This window comes from Caretta caretta, chromosome 11 (assembly GCF_965140235.1).
Source record: "Caretta caretta isolate rCarCar2 chromosome 11, rCarCar1.hap1, whole genome shotgun sequence".
Taxonomy (NCBI): Eukaryota; Metazoa; Chordata; order Testudines; family Cheloniidae; genus Caretta; species Caretta caretta.
This window is the reverse complement of record NC_134216.1, coordinates 38,027,884-38,041,915: the sequence shown is the minus strand read 5'-3', so window position 1 is coordinate 38,041,915 and position 14,032 is coordinate 38,027,884. Positions and strand designations below refer to the sequence as shown.

The following is a 14,032-nucleotide window of genomic DNA, read 5'->3' as shown; positions in this document are numbered from 1 at the left end:
GCGAGAGGATACCATGACATCATCTGAACAGAGGGTCCCAACTATGGGATCATTTCCCTCTGTTCCAGTTGGATTTTCTCCTTGCCTGAGATTTTCATCATCCTCAACAACACAGAGGCTGTCAGATAAGGGGTGGGATCATTCTACTGTGTCCCAGAAAGTCTCATCTAGGTACCTCTCTGTCTCCCTTAGCTTCTCCAGTTAAGCCACTCTGGTCTCCAAAGCCTGTACATGGTCTCTGAGGGTCAGGAGCTTCTTGCACTGAATGCACACATACACCACCTGCCCATAGCGCAGGTAATCATACGTGCTGCATTGGGTGCAATAAACTGGTAGCCCCCACTCTGTTGCTGGACTTCTGCCTGCACTCCTTTTTACTCCTGCAGCTTGTTTCTTTGTTGATGTTTCATTTTTATCAGGGCGTGTTTTTGGCTTTAAGTTTAAAGAATGTTAAGTGTATCTAGACTCCCCTCACACTCCTGCTCTAAACTCCCTTGAAAAACTCCCCTGTTAGCCACTCCTGTTCACATCCTTTGAGGGAAAACCCAAAGGGTTGTGATGAACAAATGCTCATCTCCTCGAGAGTTCTTGATGTAGTGTCCTACAAGATTCACCTCTGGTTCAACATGTATGAGAGTCTGCCAGGGGAGATTGAGAGATGTCATGCTTTGTTTCCTTCTACATGAAAGCAGATTCTGCAGCCTTTTTGCTTTTCAGCTGCCCAGGGGAGGGATGAAAGCTACCTGCCTGATGTTTAGTGAGGGTGAAGTGACTTTGATTTGTGTCAATTGTTGGCAGCCATTCATTTTAATTTTTTAATGTATCCAAATTATAACTATGGACGAAATGTAATTAATTAAAATAAATGCTATAGCTGTTGCAAACAATCCAAACACCAGATAATTAATAACCTGGAACGCAGTAATGCTGAGAGAGGAGTAGGGGTGATTCTAGACACAGGATTAGACATGAGTTTTTAATTTGATATGGCAGGAAAAAATGTCAATGGGATTTTGAATTGCATAAACAAAGGCACAACAGGGAGATAACAGTTACACTCTGCTCAGTCCTGGTGCAACTGTGCCTGTGATATTAGTTCAGTTCTGGGTACCTTGCTATTACCAGGCTATTGACAAACTGGAGACAATTCAGAGAACAGAAGCTAAAAAGATTAAAATGCTGAAATGATTTATGAAGAAAGATATTTCTAATCTGGCTAAAAGGATAACAGGCTGTGTGTTCTGAAGGGTCTGAAATGGTATTGAATGTAAGTAATTATTTAGAGTGATGCAAGGCAATTGAACAGAAATAATGAGAAGAAAACGAATAAATAGTCAATAGGAACTTTACATCAGTATAAACTTCCTGACAGTGGAAGCTATCAGGCTGTGGAATAATCTCCCCAGGGAAGTGATGAAAGCCCATCATGTGATACTTTTAAAATTAGATTGGACAAAGCAAAAGAAAATGTATTGTATGGAACAGTCCTGGACCCTGACCTGTATTGGATGGAAAGGAGTACTTGTGGCACCTTAGAGACTAACCAATTTATTTGAGCATAATAATGTATTTGAGCATAATAGCTGTAGCTCACGAAAGCTTATGCTCAAATAAATTGGTTAGTCTCTAAGGTGCCACAAGTGCTCCTTCTCTTTTTGCGAATACAGACTAACATGGCTGTTACTCTGAAACCTGTATTGGATGGGCAGCTGCAACCATGCTAAGATTCCTTGAATTCACTCTGCTTGGGCACAATGCAGGATGAGGGCCCTAAGTTGTAAACTCTTCAGGAGCTGGACTGTGTCTCCATCTGCAAAATAGGGATAATAACACCTCTGCCTCCATGGGTACAGTGTGAGGATACATTAATTCATGTTTGTAAGGTGTTCAGGTTCCACTGTGAGGGGGACCTGTGGATTCACCTAGATAAATAGAAAGGATGTTAGCCAGCTAGAAGAGACTGTATTGCGCAAGGGGGAAGATGGAAGGAAACCAAGGAAAGGAGAAAAGAGAGATGGAAGCAAATCAAGGCAAAGATTCAAAAGTTATGAGTCACAACCCCAAAAATCATGAAACTTCCGAAAAGTCATGGTGCGTTCTTTTTTTTTTTTTTTTTTTTTGTTAAAGAGGAGATAACTGGCTCTGTGGATGAAGGGCAAGCAGGGGACGTGTTGTTCCTTGACTTTAGCAAAGCTTTTGACACTGTCTCCCACAGTGTTCTTGCCAGCAAGTTAAAGAAGTATGGGCTGGATGAATGGACTATAAGGTGGATAGAAAGCTGGCTAGATTGTCGGGCTCAACGGGTAGTGATCAATGGCTCCACGTCTAGTTGGCAGCCGGTATCAAGTGGAGTGTCTCAAGGGTCGGTCCTGGGGCCGGTTTTGTTCAATATCTTCATAAATGATCTGGAGGATGGTGTGTATTGCACCCTCAGCAAGTTTGCAGATGATGCTAAACTGGGAGAAGAGGTAGATACGCTGGAGGGTAGAGATAGGATACAGAGGGACCTAGATAAATTGGAGGATTGGGCCAAAAGAAATCTGATGAGGTTCAACAGAGTCCTGCACTTAGGACGGAAGAATCTAATGCACCGCTACAGACTAGGGACCGAATGGCTAGGCAGCAGTTCTGCAGAAAAGGACCTAGGGGTTACAGTGGACTAGAAGCTGGATACGAGTCAACAGTGTGCCCTTGTTGCCAAGAAGGCCAATGGCATTTTGGGATGTATAAGTAGGGGCATTGCCAGCAGATCGAGGGATGTGATCGTTCCCCTCTATTCACTGGTGAGGCCTCATCTGGAGTACTGTGTCCAGTTTTGGGCCCCACACTACAAGAAGGATGTGGATAAATTGGAGAGAGTCCAGCGAAGGGCAACAAAAATGATTAGGGGACTGGAACACATGAGTTATGAGGAGAGGTTGAGGGAACTGGGGATGTTTAGTCTACGGAAGAGAAGAATGAGGGGGGATTTGATAGCTGCTTTCAACTACCTGAAAGGGGGTTCCAAAGAGGATGGCTCTAGACTGTTCTCAATGGTAGCTGATGACAGAACAAGGAGTAATGGTCTCAAGTTGCAGTGGGGGAGGTTTAGGTTGGATATTAGGAAAAACTTTTTCACTTGGAGGGTGGTGAAACACTGGAATGCGTTACATAGGGAAGTGGTGGAATCTCCTTCCTTAGAAGTTTTTAAGGTCAGGCTTGACAAAGCCCTGGCTGGGATGATTTAATTGGGGATCGGTCCTGCTTTGAACGGGGGGTTGGACTAGATGACCTCCTGAGGTCCCTTCCAACTCTGATATTCTATGATTCTATGATTCTAAGATTATATTGTGGTTTTGGGCTGTCTTTTGATTCTTGAATTTCCCCTGCTCTCCAACTCCCTGCCCCCCATCTATACTATTACTGTAAAGACCAGGGAGGTCCTTGGCCACTCTTACAATTTTCCCCCATCTTCTTCCGTCCACAAAGTGTATTTTTCTCATTCACATAGTAATTCACATTAAGAGCTTTTAGGTCTTGCTCAACATTATCCCTCCATCTTCTCCTTGATCAGCCATGAGGTTGGACACCACAAGGCTGACTTTGCAAGAGATGCTTAGCTGCAGTCTCTTCTCTGATCCTAACTGCACGCCTGACCCACTGGAGTCATGGAGATTTCACTACAATTACTATACTTAGTTTACCATCGACCTCCCACAGTTCCCTATTAGATCTTCTCCACACGTTCTCCCTTACCTGTCCTATTACTCACAGGACAGGTGGAGGGAGTGGAGTTGACCCTTATGCTGATCTCTTTCTGCTCATGTGGGAGGAGGGCACCTTGAGCAGCTGGGCTTTTTTTGCTCCCTGCAGGATCCTCCCATCATACAAGAATGGTGTCTGCTCAGGGAAAGAACCCAGTCTGATTCCTGCAGCAGCCATATTTGGCTGCTCTTCCCCAGGAGCTTGGGGAATCAGCTTGGGTTTTCCCTCAGGCAGGGTTGAATTTTGGGAGCAGGCTGGTGCTTCAGGGTTAAGATATTGTGAGACTTCCTCTGGTCTCAGCCAAACTCGAGTGACTTGTAAAGAAGTCACAGGAGCTGGAACACTGTAAAAGTGAAAATGAAACGATAGAACAGATATATGTTAAAAATGAGAGAGAATGAAAATAGGAAATGGAAGAAGAGAGATGGATACAGAAATGGAGAAAAAGAGAAGGCACACAACTCTAACCTGAGTAGCTCTGTGTTCATTCTTGTGTAACAGGGTGGTCCGTCCCTTTTAAGGGTGGTGGGGTCCCCAGATGAGCCAACACTGTTCCAAGGCATGGCCCTTTTAAGAACAGGTAGTTAAGGGAAAAATCAGGCCTGCTAGGAAGTGGGATGGTGGCAACACTCCACAGCTCCTAAGCCGAAGGCCTGGGAGAGAGAGAAAGACCTGCAAGTAGCTGGATCTGTTGAGGGATATAAGCCTCAGCTGCGAGACTTGCGGGGAACAGGAGTCTGTTAGGTGAGAAGCTCAGCTATGATGGCTGCAAAGGAATGTGAGCCTGGAGGGAGCTGGCATTGATACTGGAATTAACTGAGTCTGGAGAAGGGGGATGGAAGGTTTTGAGTGTTATTTTATGGTAATAAATACACCCAGGAGGGAGCAGTATTGTGAAAACACTAGTTGTGTGGTGGGTTGTTTGATGCATGACAGAAGGTAAACTGAGGCAGTGGCATGGCCTGAAGCCAGACTGGGTAAGCCCTGTTACACTACGGTTAATTTGATACATTTCTCTGTATAGAAGGATCAGTAAGGAAGGGAAATTTACTTTACATTTTGATGATCATTGGGACAAAAAATCTTCCAGATGATTGAAGTTTAGGAGAAGTGGAGAATTATCTTTGTGCCACCACTTTTATTTTTCATTGCAAGAACTGCATAAATAAAAGCAGAGTGAAAAATCAGAAAGAGGTTTGTACAACTAGAAAAGGTGAAATTTGGGACATCTGCTGTGATTAGACAGGCATGTGTTTGTTTTGCTGCCAGATAGCGTTTCAATGAACCGAAAGCAGCAAGTCCCTGAGTTCCCAGGGAGCCTGAAGGAGATGGATAGAATCTCTTTACAGAACCCCTCTTGTCAAGAGGAAATGTATTATACTATGCTTCTCACTACACAATACCCAGTACAGATTGTGAACTCATAGATATCCATATTCTACTTTACTCAATGACCCAGGTAATTATAGACCTGTCAGTCTGACATTGATCCTGGGCAAGATAATGGAACAGCTCATACAAGACTTGATTAATAAAGAATTATAGGAGGGTAATTTAATTAATGCAAATCAACATGGGTTTATGGAAAATAAATTATCTCAAACTCATTAGATATCTTTGTTCTATGAGATTACAAGTTTGTTAGATAAAGGTAATACTGTTGATGTAATATACTTAGATTTCTGTAAGGCATTTGACATGGTACCACATGACATTTTGATTAAAAACTAGAAAGATTGTAAAACTAACATAGCACACATTTAATGGATTAAAAACTGGCTAACTGATGGGTCTCAAAATGTGATTGTAAATGGGGAATCATCATCAAGCATGTATGTTTCCAGTCTGGTCCAACAGGGATTGGTTCTTGGCCCTATGCTATTTTACGTTTTTATAAATGACCTGGAAGGAAACCTAAATTAATCACTGATAAAGTTTGCAGATGACACACAAATTGGGGAAGTCATAAATAATGAAGAGGACACCTCACTGATTCAGAGCAATCTGGATTACTTGATAAATTGAGCTCAAACACACACTATACATTTTAATACAGCTAAATGTAAATATATACACGTAGTATCAAAGGCAATACTTACAGAATGGGGGACTCTATCTTGGGAAGCAGTGACTCTGAAAAAGATTTGTGGGGGTCATGGTGGATAATCAGCTGAACATGAGCTCCCATTGTGATGCTGTGGCCAAAAGAGCCAATGCGTTACTGGGATGTATAAACAGGGGAATCTTGAGTAGGAGCAAAGAGGTTATTTTACCTCTGTATTTGGCACTGATGCATCCACTACTGGAATACTGTGTCCAGTTCTGTTGTCCACAATTCAAGAAGGATGTTGATAAATTGGAGAGGGTTCAGAGAAGAGCCATGAGAATGATTAAAAGATTAGAAAACATGCCTTATAATGACAGAGCGCACTCTATTTAGCTTAACAAAAAGAAGGCTCATGGTGACTTGATTACAGTCTACAAGTATCTGTATGGGGAACACACATTTAATAATGGACTTTTCAGTCTAGCAGAGAAAGGTATAACAATCCAATAACTGGAAGTTGAAGATAGATAAATTCAGACTGGAAATAAGATGTACATTTTTAATGGTGAGAGAAAATAACCAGTGGAGACATTTACTTATATTTGTGGTGGGTTCTCCATCACTGACAATTTTTAAATCAGGTTGGCTGTTTTTCTGAAAGATCTAGGAATTATCTTGGTGAAGTTCTATGGCCTGTGTTATACAGAAGGCCAAACTAGATAATCACATTGGTCCCTTCTGGCCTTGGAATTATGTATCTATATAGTGAACAGGTTTAATTCAAACTGGAGTGTACAGATTTCTATTTACTTGACTTTCCACTCTGGTATTCTTAAAATCAAACAGTTATTTGTTACTTGTTAAGTGCTGTATCATATATAGAATAAGAGGTGGTCTCTGCCACAAGGGGCCTTGCAATCCAAGAACTTGACCAAGCTCACATTGACTTTATGGGGAGCAGGAGCAAGGCCAAAATTAGACACAGGGAATCAACAGATGTGAGTCCCACTGAAATTGATGGGAATTGCAGCTGCTTAACCCAGTTCTGAATTCAGCTCTTATTGTTCTGTCCAAACATTATGTCCAACATACCTGATAAAGTACAGTGGCTGCAGACCATAGTTTCGTTCAATAAGTTTTAATTAAATTGTCCTTAAGAATATGTGAACAAAATCATGCAACCCCTGAAAAGCCTTGCAATGGAGAAGTGTTTTGAGGTGGGTTTTAGAGGTGGAGAGGGATTTTGTGGCTGAATAAATAATCAGATATTTTAAGATCTACCAGCTTTCTTGTGTGTTTCACTGTTCTTCCCCTTCTCATTTGCAGACTTAGTCAGCACCACACCCAGCTCTTTCCTCTAGATTTCTGAAGGTCACAATGTCCTGATAGGCTGCCACTTGGCTTTCTTTCTTGCTCTGAGTCTTCCATCAGTTCTTTGTCTGTCCCCTTCCCCTGCCCTCCTCCACATTAGCCTTTTCCACACCTACAGACACACACAAACCTGGTCAGAATAATACCCAGTGGAACCCTCCACCCACATGGTGTTAGTTTCTGGACAGACTCTATTCAGCTTTGTTTTAGGTGTGGCCCCTTAACTGTCTCTTCCATGTATCTTAAATAAAGGGCGTGCTCACACATCAGTTTCAGCGAGGAGGATTTAACTCACTCCATAACAAGGTTTAATGCAGCTCGTAACACTACCAGAGTTTCCAAGGGGTTAATGAAAGCAATACTTAGCTCAGATTAGATGACCTTAATAATCCCTTTTGGCCTTAACATCTATTAAAAGAAAACTGTAATTTCTGGTAATCTGAGATACGTAACCCACAGAGGGCTTTGCTGTATGGGGTCTGTTCACCTCAAATTGGTGATTTTTAGCTCATTCCCTAGTAAAGTACAGTCTTCTTCACAAAACCACTACTCATAATTCTGTACAACAACACATGTAACACTGGCTCTGCTGAGAAAAGACTCGAGAATAAACCTCCCCTGGAGAATAAATGGTATCTCATTCTTGGGCCCCTCCAGGAGATGGCTGAGGTCATTGCAAGAAGCACAACATAGAGCCAACATAGTGCACAGAACTAAGAGATTTTATAAAGAAAACTAAATGGAAATTTTTTTTCTTGTGGGCTGGGCACATCCACCAGAGGAGACAGCTGAGCTGACTTGATTATAGATACAGTTGAATCAATAAGACTTATTTATTCTTCTCTAGATGCCTGTCTTCCCATTTCATAAATTCATATTTTTAACGAGAAAGGTAAGCAGGTATTACTCAGGACAATGTTTTATGCCATATGGATCTTCTCTGGTACATTACTCTCTTCAATAGGCCAGTTTCAGCACTTTTTTAATATATTGGTTTCTCTCACAGCAGTGTGAATTCATTTGAAAATATATGACAAGCAGTTACATAAATGAGAAAATAGAATGCTTGTAAGTTAGATAATCAAGCTATATGAAACCCACCCTTCTAGTACTAATATTCATACATTTTAAGATGTAAATTAATTAAATGAAGTGTAAGGGGTACAATTAGATTTAGGCTGCTGTTGTAAAAATAGGAGAAATCTGTGACAGTAAGATGAGATGTTTCTAAAACATGAAACTGTCAGTTGCTTTAAAACAGGTCATTATTCCTTTTAAGGTGCAGATGTTGCTGGGACCACTTAGAGATGCCTCCAGGGTGCCTGGCAATGCTTTGTCTGAATTTGAGTGTCTAAGGAGAGGTCTACAGTTGCTGAAACTGATGACCAAGTAGCAATACATTTTTGATTTGTGAAAGCCAGAGTTTCTCCTAGGAGGGGGTGAAAGAACCTATCCCTTCATTTCTGGGACTAGAAGGAACTTTGGGTTACTGAAGCCAAAGGTTACTGAAGGCCTGAAACCAAAGTTCAATAATCTGGGACTGTTCTTTGAAGCAAAGGATAATCCAGTTTATTGACTGTTGATTGGTTGGGTCTTGAGGAAGCCTACAGAGGTGTCTTGACATGCCTCTGTCATAGAGGGTCAAATAGTATTCAGATACACAGGAGACTCCACTTTCCCTCTTTTCCAACACATTCTTTTACAAATTCCTAGCTACTTCAGTATGAGTTAGTTTTCTCCAAGTTCATTGAGACTGTATTTGGTTCTGGAATAAACTGGATCAATTTGTGATTTCTTAGACTGCAACTGGTTCCTGTATTGGTGTAAAAGGGACGATGTCACAAGGAGACACTCTCCCCTCCATCCAGGGGCCAATGACATTTGTTGTCCTTCCTAGCATCTCTGTGGTTCAAGCCACCCAAATGATTGTGGGAAGCAGCGGGGCCATGGCCCCTCTCACACCCCTTGCTGGCTCGCACCAAAGAGAGAAGTGCTTTACCATAGAGCTCTTGGAGGAGCTGTGCCTTGCTGAGGTAGCATACCTGGGGCAGTTGGGCTGCACCCAGTGGTGAGCTGGAGCCACCAGTTTGCGCCGGTTCGTGTGAACCGGTTGTAAAATTTTGAAGCAGTTTTAGAACCGGTTCTTAACCTGCTTCCCTGCAGGGGGCGCTGAGGCTTTGATGGGGTCCGGCCGGGAAGTGACGTAATTCCTCCTCTGGCCGCCGGGGGCGCTGCGCTGCGGGAGCCACGTGGGCTACCGCCTGGCCCTGGCACGAGCCCTGTTGTTGCTGCTACTCCCCGGCCCTGGGGCTCCCGCTGCTGCCTAGTGGGTTCCCGGCTGCTCTGCTGGGCCTGGGCTGCGTCCTGCTGCTCTCCCTGTGAGTACCCACCACCCTGCCCGCAGCCAGCCCGTCTCCAGCCACTCCCGCACCTCCTGCCTGCAGCCAGCCCCTGCCGGACCCCCTGCCCTGCCTGCACCAGCCCCTGCCGGACCCCCTGCCTGCAGCCACCTCCCGTCCACAGCCACCCCAACACCCCCTGCCTGTAGCCAGCCCCTACTGCACACACCCCCTGCCCTGCCCGCAACCAGCCCCTGTCTCCAGCCACCCCCGCACCTCCTGCCTGCAGCCAGCCCCTGCTGCACCCCCTGCCCTGCCTCGCCTCAGCCACCCCTGCAGCCAGCCCCCGTCTCCAGCCACCCCCTGCCCTGCCTCCAGCCAGCACCTGCCGCACCCCCGCCCTGCCCACAGCCAGCCCCTGTCTCCAGCCACTCCCTGCCCTGTCTGCAGCCAGCCCCTGCCACATCCTGGTACCCCCCGCCCGCACCAGCCCATCTCCAGCAACCCCTGCACCCCCTGCCTGCAACCAGCCTCTGCCTCACACACCCCCTGCCCTGCCCGCAGCCAGCCCCTGTCTCCAGCCACCCCCGCACACCCTGCCTGCAGCCACCCCGTCTCCAGCCACCCCTGCACGCCCGCCTGCAACCAGCCCCTGCCGGACACACACCCTGCCCTACCCACAGCCAGCCCCTGTCTCCAGCCACCCCCTGCCATGCCCGCACCAGCCCATCTCCAGCCACTCCCTGCCCTGCCCGCACCAGTCCCTGCCGCACCCCCTGCCCTGCCCGCAGCCAGCCCCTGTCTCCAGCCACCCCCTGCCCTGTCTGCAGCCAGCCCCTGCCACATCCTGGCACCCCCTGCCCGCACCAGCCCATCTCCAGCCACCCCTGCACCCCCTGCCTGCAACCAGCCTCTGCCGCACGCACCCCCTGCCCTGCCCGCAGCCAGCCCCTGTCTCCAGTCACCCCCACACACCCTGCCTGCAGCCACCCCGTCTCCAGCCACCCCTGCACCCCCGCCTGCAACCAGCCCCTGCCGCATGCACCCCCTGCCCTACCCACAGCCAGCCCCTGTCTCCAGCCACCCTCTGCCGTGCCTGCACCAGCCCATCTCCAGCCACTCCCTGCCCTGCCCGCACCAGTCCCTGCCGCACCCCCTGCCCTGCCCGCAGCCAGCCCGTCTCCAGCAACCCCGCACCCCCTGCCCGCACCAGCCCCTGCCGCACCCCCCTGCCTGCAGCCAGTCCCTGTCTCCAGCCACCCCTGCACCCCCTACCTGCAGCCAGTCCCTGCTGTATGCCCTGCCTGCAGCCAGCCCATCTCCAGCCACCCCCGCACCCCCTGCCCTGCCCACAGCCAGCCCCTGCTGCACGCCCTGCCCTGCCCGCAGCCAGCCCATCTCCAGCCACCCATGCACCCCCTGCCTGCAGCCAGCCCCTGCAGCACCCCCTGCCCTGAATCCAGCTAACCCCTACCGCACGCACCCCCTGCCCTGCCCGCAGCCAGCCCCTGCCGTACCCCCTGCCCTGTATCCAGCCAACCCCTGCTGCACGCACCCCCTGCCCTGCCCACAGCCAGCCCCTGTCTCCAGCCACCCCCGCACCCTCTGCCCTGCCCGCACCAGCCCCTGCCGCACCCCCTGCCCTGCCCGCAGCCAGCCCCTGCCGCATGCCTTACCTCCAGTCAGCCCCTGCCCTGTCTTCAGCCAGCCCCACACCCCCTGGCTTCTAGCCAACCCTGCACCCTCCTGTCTTCAGCCAGCCCCACACCCCCTGGCCTCTAGCCAACCCTGCACCCTCCTGTCTCCAGCCAGCTCCGCACCCCCTGCCCTGCCCGCAGCCAGCCCTGCACCCCCTGCCTCCAGCTAGCCGTGGCCCACGCCCCTGTCTGCAGGTGGCCCCACGTCCACTGATGCCCTGCAGTTCCCAGGACAGTAACCCTGCACATCTGCTTAAATGAGGGGGGCAGGGAGCAGCTGGGACCCACACATGTGCACACCTTAGGGTGACCAGACAGCAAGTGTGAAAAATCAGGATGGGGGTGGGGGGTAATAGGAGCCTATATAAGAAAAAGACCCCAAAACCGGGACTGTCCCTATAAAATCGGGACATCTGGTCACCCTAGCACACCCCCAGGGAGTGGCGGGGACCCACACATGTGAAACGGAGCTCATTTCTAGTTCAGGCCCATCTTTTTAAAAAAGAACTTTAGTCAGGGTTAACATACATCCGTATTTTCCCGGACAGGTCAGGCTTTTTGGTTCTTAAATCGCCGTCCAGGAGGAATTTTTAAATTTTTAAATTTTAAAAATTCCTCCCGGGAAAATACGGACATATGATAACCATGTTGGTACAAAAAATACATAGAATCATAGAATCATAGAATATCAGGGTTGGAAGGGACCCCAGAAGGTCATCTAGTCCAACCCCCTGCTCAAAGCAGGACCAATTCCCAGTTAAATCATCCCAGCCAGGGCTTTGTCAAGCCTGACCTTAAAAACCTCTAAGGAAGGAGATTCTACCACCTCCCTAGGTAACGCATTCCAGTGTTTCACCACCCTCTTAGTGAAAAAGTTTTTCCTAATATCCAATCTAAACCTCCCCCACTGCAACTTGAGACCATTACTCCTCGTTCTGTCATCTGCTACCATTGAGAACAGTCTAGAGCCATCCTCTTTGGAACCCCCTTTCATGTAGTTTAAAGCAGCTATCAAATCCCCCCTCATTCTTCTCTTCTGCTGGCTAAACAATCCCAGCTCCCTCAGCCTCTCCTCATAACTCATGTGTTCCAGTCCCCTAATCATTTTTGTTGCCCTTCGCTGGACTCTCTCCAATTTATCCACATCCTTCTTGAAGTGTGGGGCCCAAAACTGGACACAGTACTCCAGATGAGGCCTCACCAATGTCGAATAGAGGGGAACGATCACGTCCCTCGATCTGCTCGCTATGCGCCTACCTATACATCCCAAAATGCCATTGGCCTTCTTGGCAACAAGGGCACACTGCTGACTCATATCCAGCTTCTCGTCCACTGTTACCCCTAGGTCCTTTTCCGCAGAACTGCTGCCTAGCCATTCGGTCCCTAGTCTGTAGCTGTGCATTGGGTTCTTCCGTCCTAAGTGCAGGACCCTGCACTTATCCTTATTGAACCTCATCAGATTTCTTTTGGCCCAATCCTCCAATTTGTCTAGGTCTTTCTGTATCCTATCCCTCCCCTCCAGCGTATCTACCACTCCTCCCAGTTTAGTATCATCCGCAAATTTGCTGAGAGTGCAATCCACACCATCCTCCAGATCATTTATGAAGATATTGAACAAAACCGGCCCCAGGACCGACCCTTGGGGTACTCCACTTGATACCGGCTGCCAACTAGATATGGAGCCATTGATCACTACCCGTTGAGCCCGACAATCTAGCCAGCTTTCTACCCACCTTGTAGTGCATTCATCCAGCCCATACTTCCTTAACTTGCTGACAAGAATACTGTGGGAGACCGTGTCAAAAGCTTTGCTAAAGTCAAGAAACAATACATCCACTGCTTTCCCTTCATCCACAGAACCAGTAATCTCATCATAAAAGGCGATTAGATTAGTCAGGCATGACCTTCCCTTGGTGAATCCATGCTGGCTGTTCCTGATCACTTTCCTCTCATGCAAGTGCTTCAGGATTGATTCTTTGAGGACCTGCTCCGTGATTTTTCCAGGGACTGAAGTGAGGCTGACTGGCCTGTAGTTCCCAGGATCCTCCTTCTTCCCTTTTTTAAAGATTGGCACTACATTAGCCTTTTTCCAGTCATCCGGGACTTCCCCGGTTCGCCACGAGTTTTCAAAGATAATGGCCAATGGCTCTGCAATCACAGCCGCCAATTCCTTCAGCACTCTCGGATGCAACTCGTCCGGCCCCATGGACTTGTGCACGTCCAGCTTTTCTAAATAGTCCCTAACCACCTCTATCTCCACAGAGGGCTGGCCATCTCTTCCCCATTTTGTGATGCCCAGCGTAGCAATCTGGGAGCTGACCTTTTTAGTGAAAACAGAGGCAAAAAAAGCATTGAGTACATTAGCTTTTTCCACATCCTCTGTCACTAGTTTGCCTCCCTCATTCAGTAAGGGGCCCACACATTCCTTGGCTTTCTTCTTGTTGCCAACATACCTGAAGAAACCCTTCTTGTTACTCTTGACATCTCTGGCTAGCTGCAGCTCCAGGTGCGATTTGGCCCTCCTGATAACATTCCTACATGCCCGAGCAATATTTTTATACTCTTCCCTGGTCATATGTCCAACCTTCCACTTCTTATAAGCTTCTTTTTTATGTTTAAGATCCGCTAAGATTTCACCATTAAGCCAAGCTGGTCGCCTGCCATATTTACTATTCTTTCGACTCATCGGGATGGTTTGTCCCTGTAACCTCAACAGGGATTCCTTGAAATACAGCCAGCTCTCCTGGACTCCTTTCCCCTTCAAGTTAGTCCCCCAGGGGATCCTGGCCATCCGTTCCCTGAGGGAGTCGAAGTCTGCTTTCCTGAAGTCCAGG

The 14,032-nt window shown here is 47.8% G+C and overlaps 1 protein-coding gene across 1 annotated transcript in view; it reads right to left on the bottom strand.

Annotated features, from left to right (window-relative positions):
- B3GALT1 (beta-1,3-galactosyltransferase 1) overlaps window positions 1-14,032 on the bottom strand; it is a 378,681-nt gene that overhangs the window by 32,060 nt on the left and 332,589 nt on the right. The window lies entirely within an intron of this gene.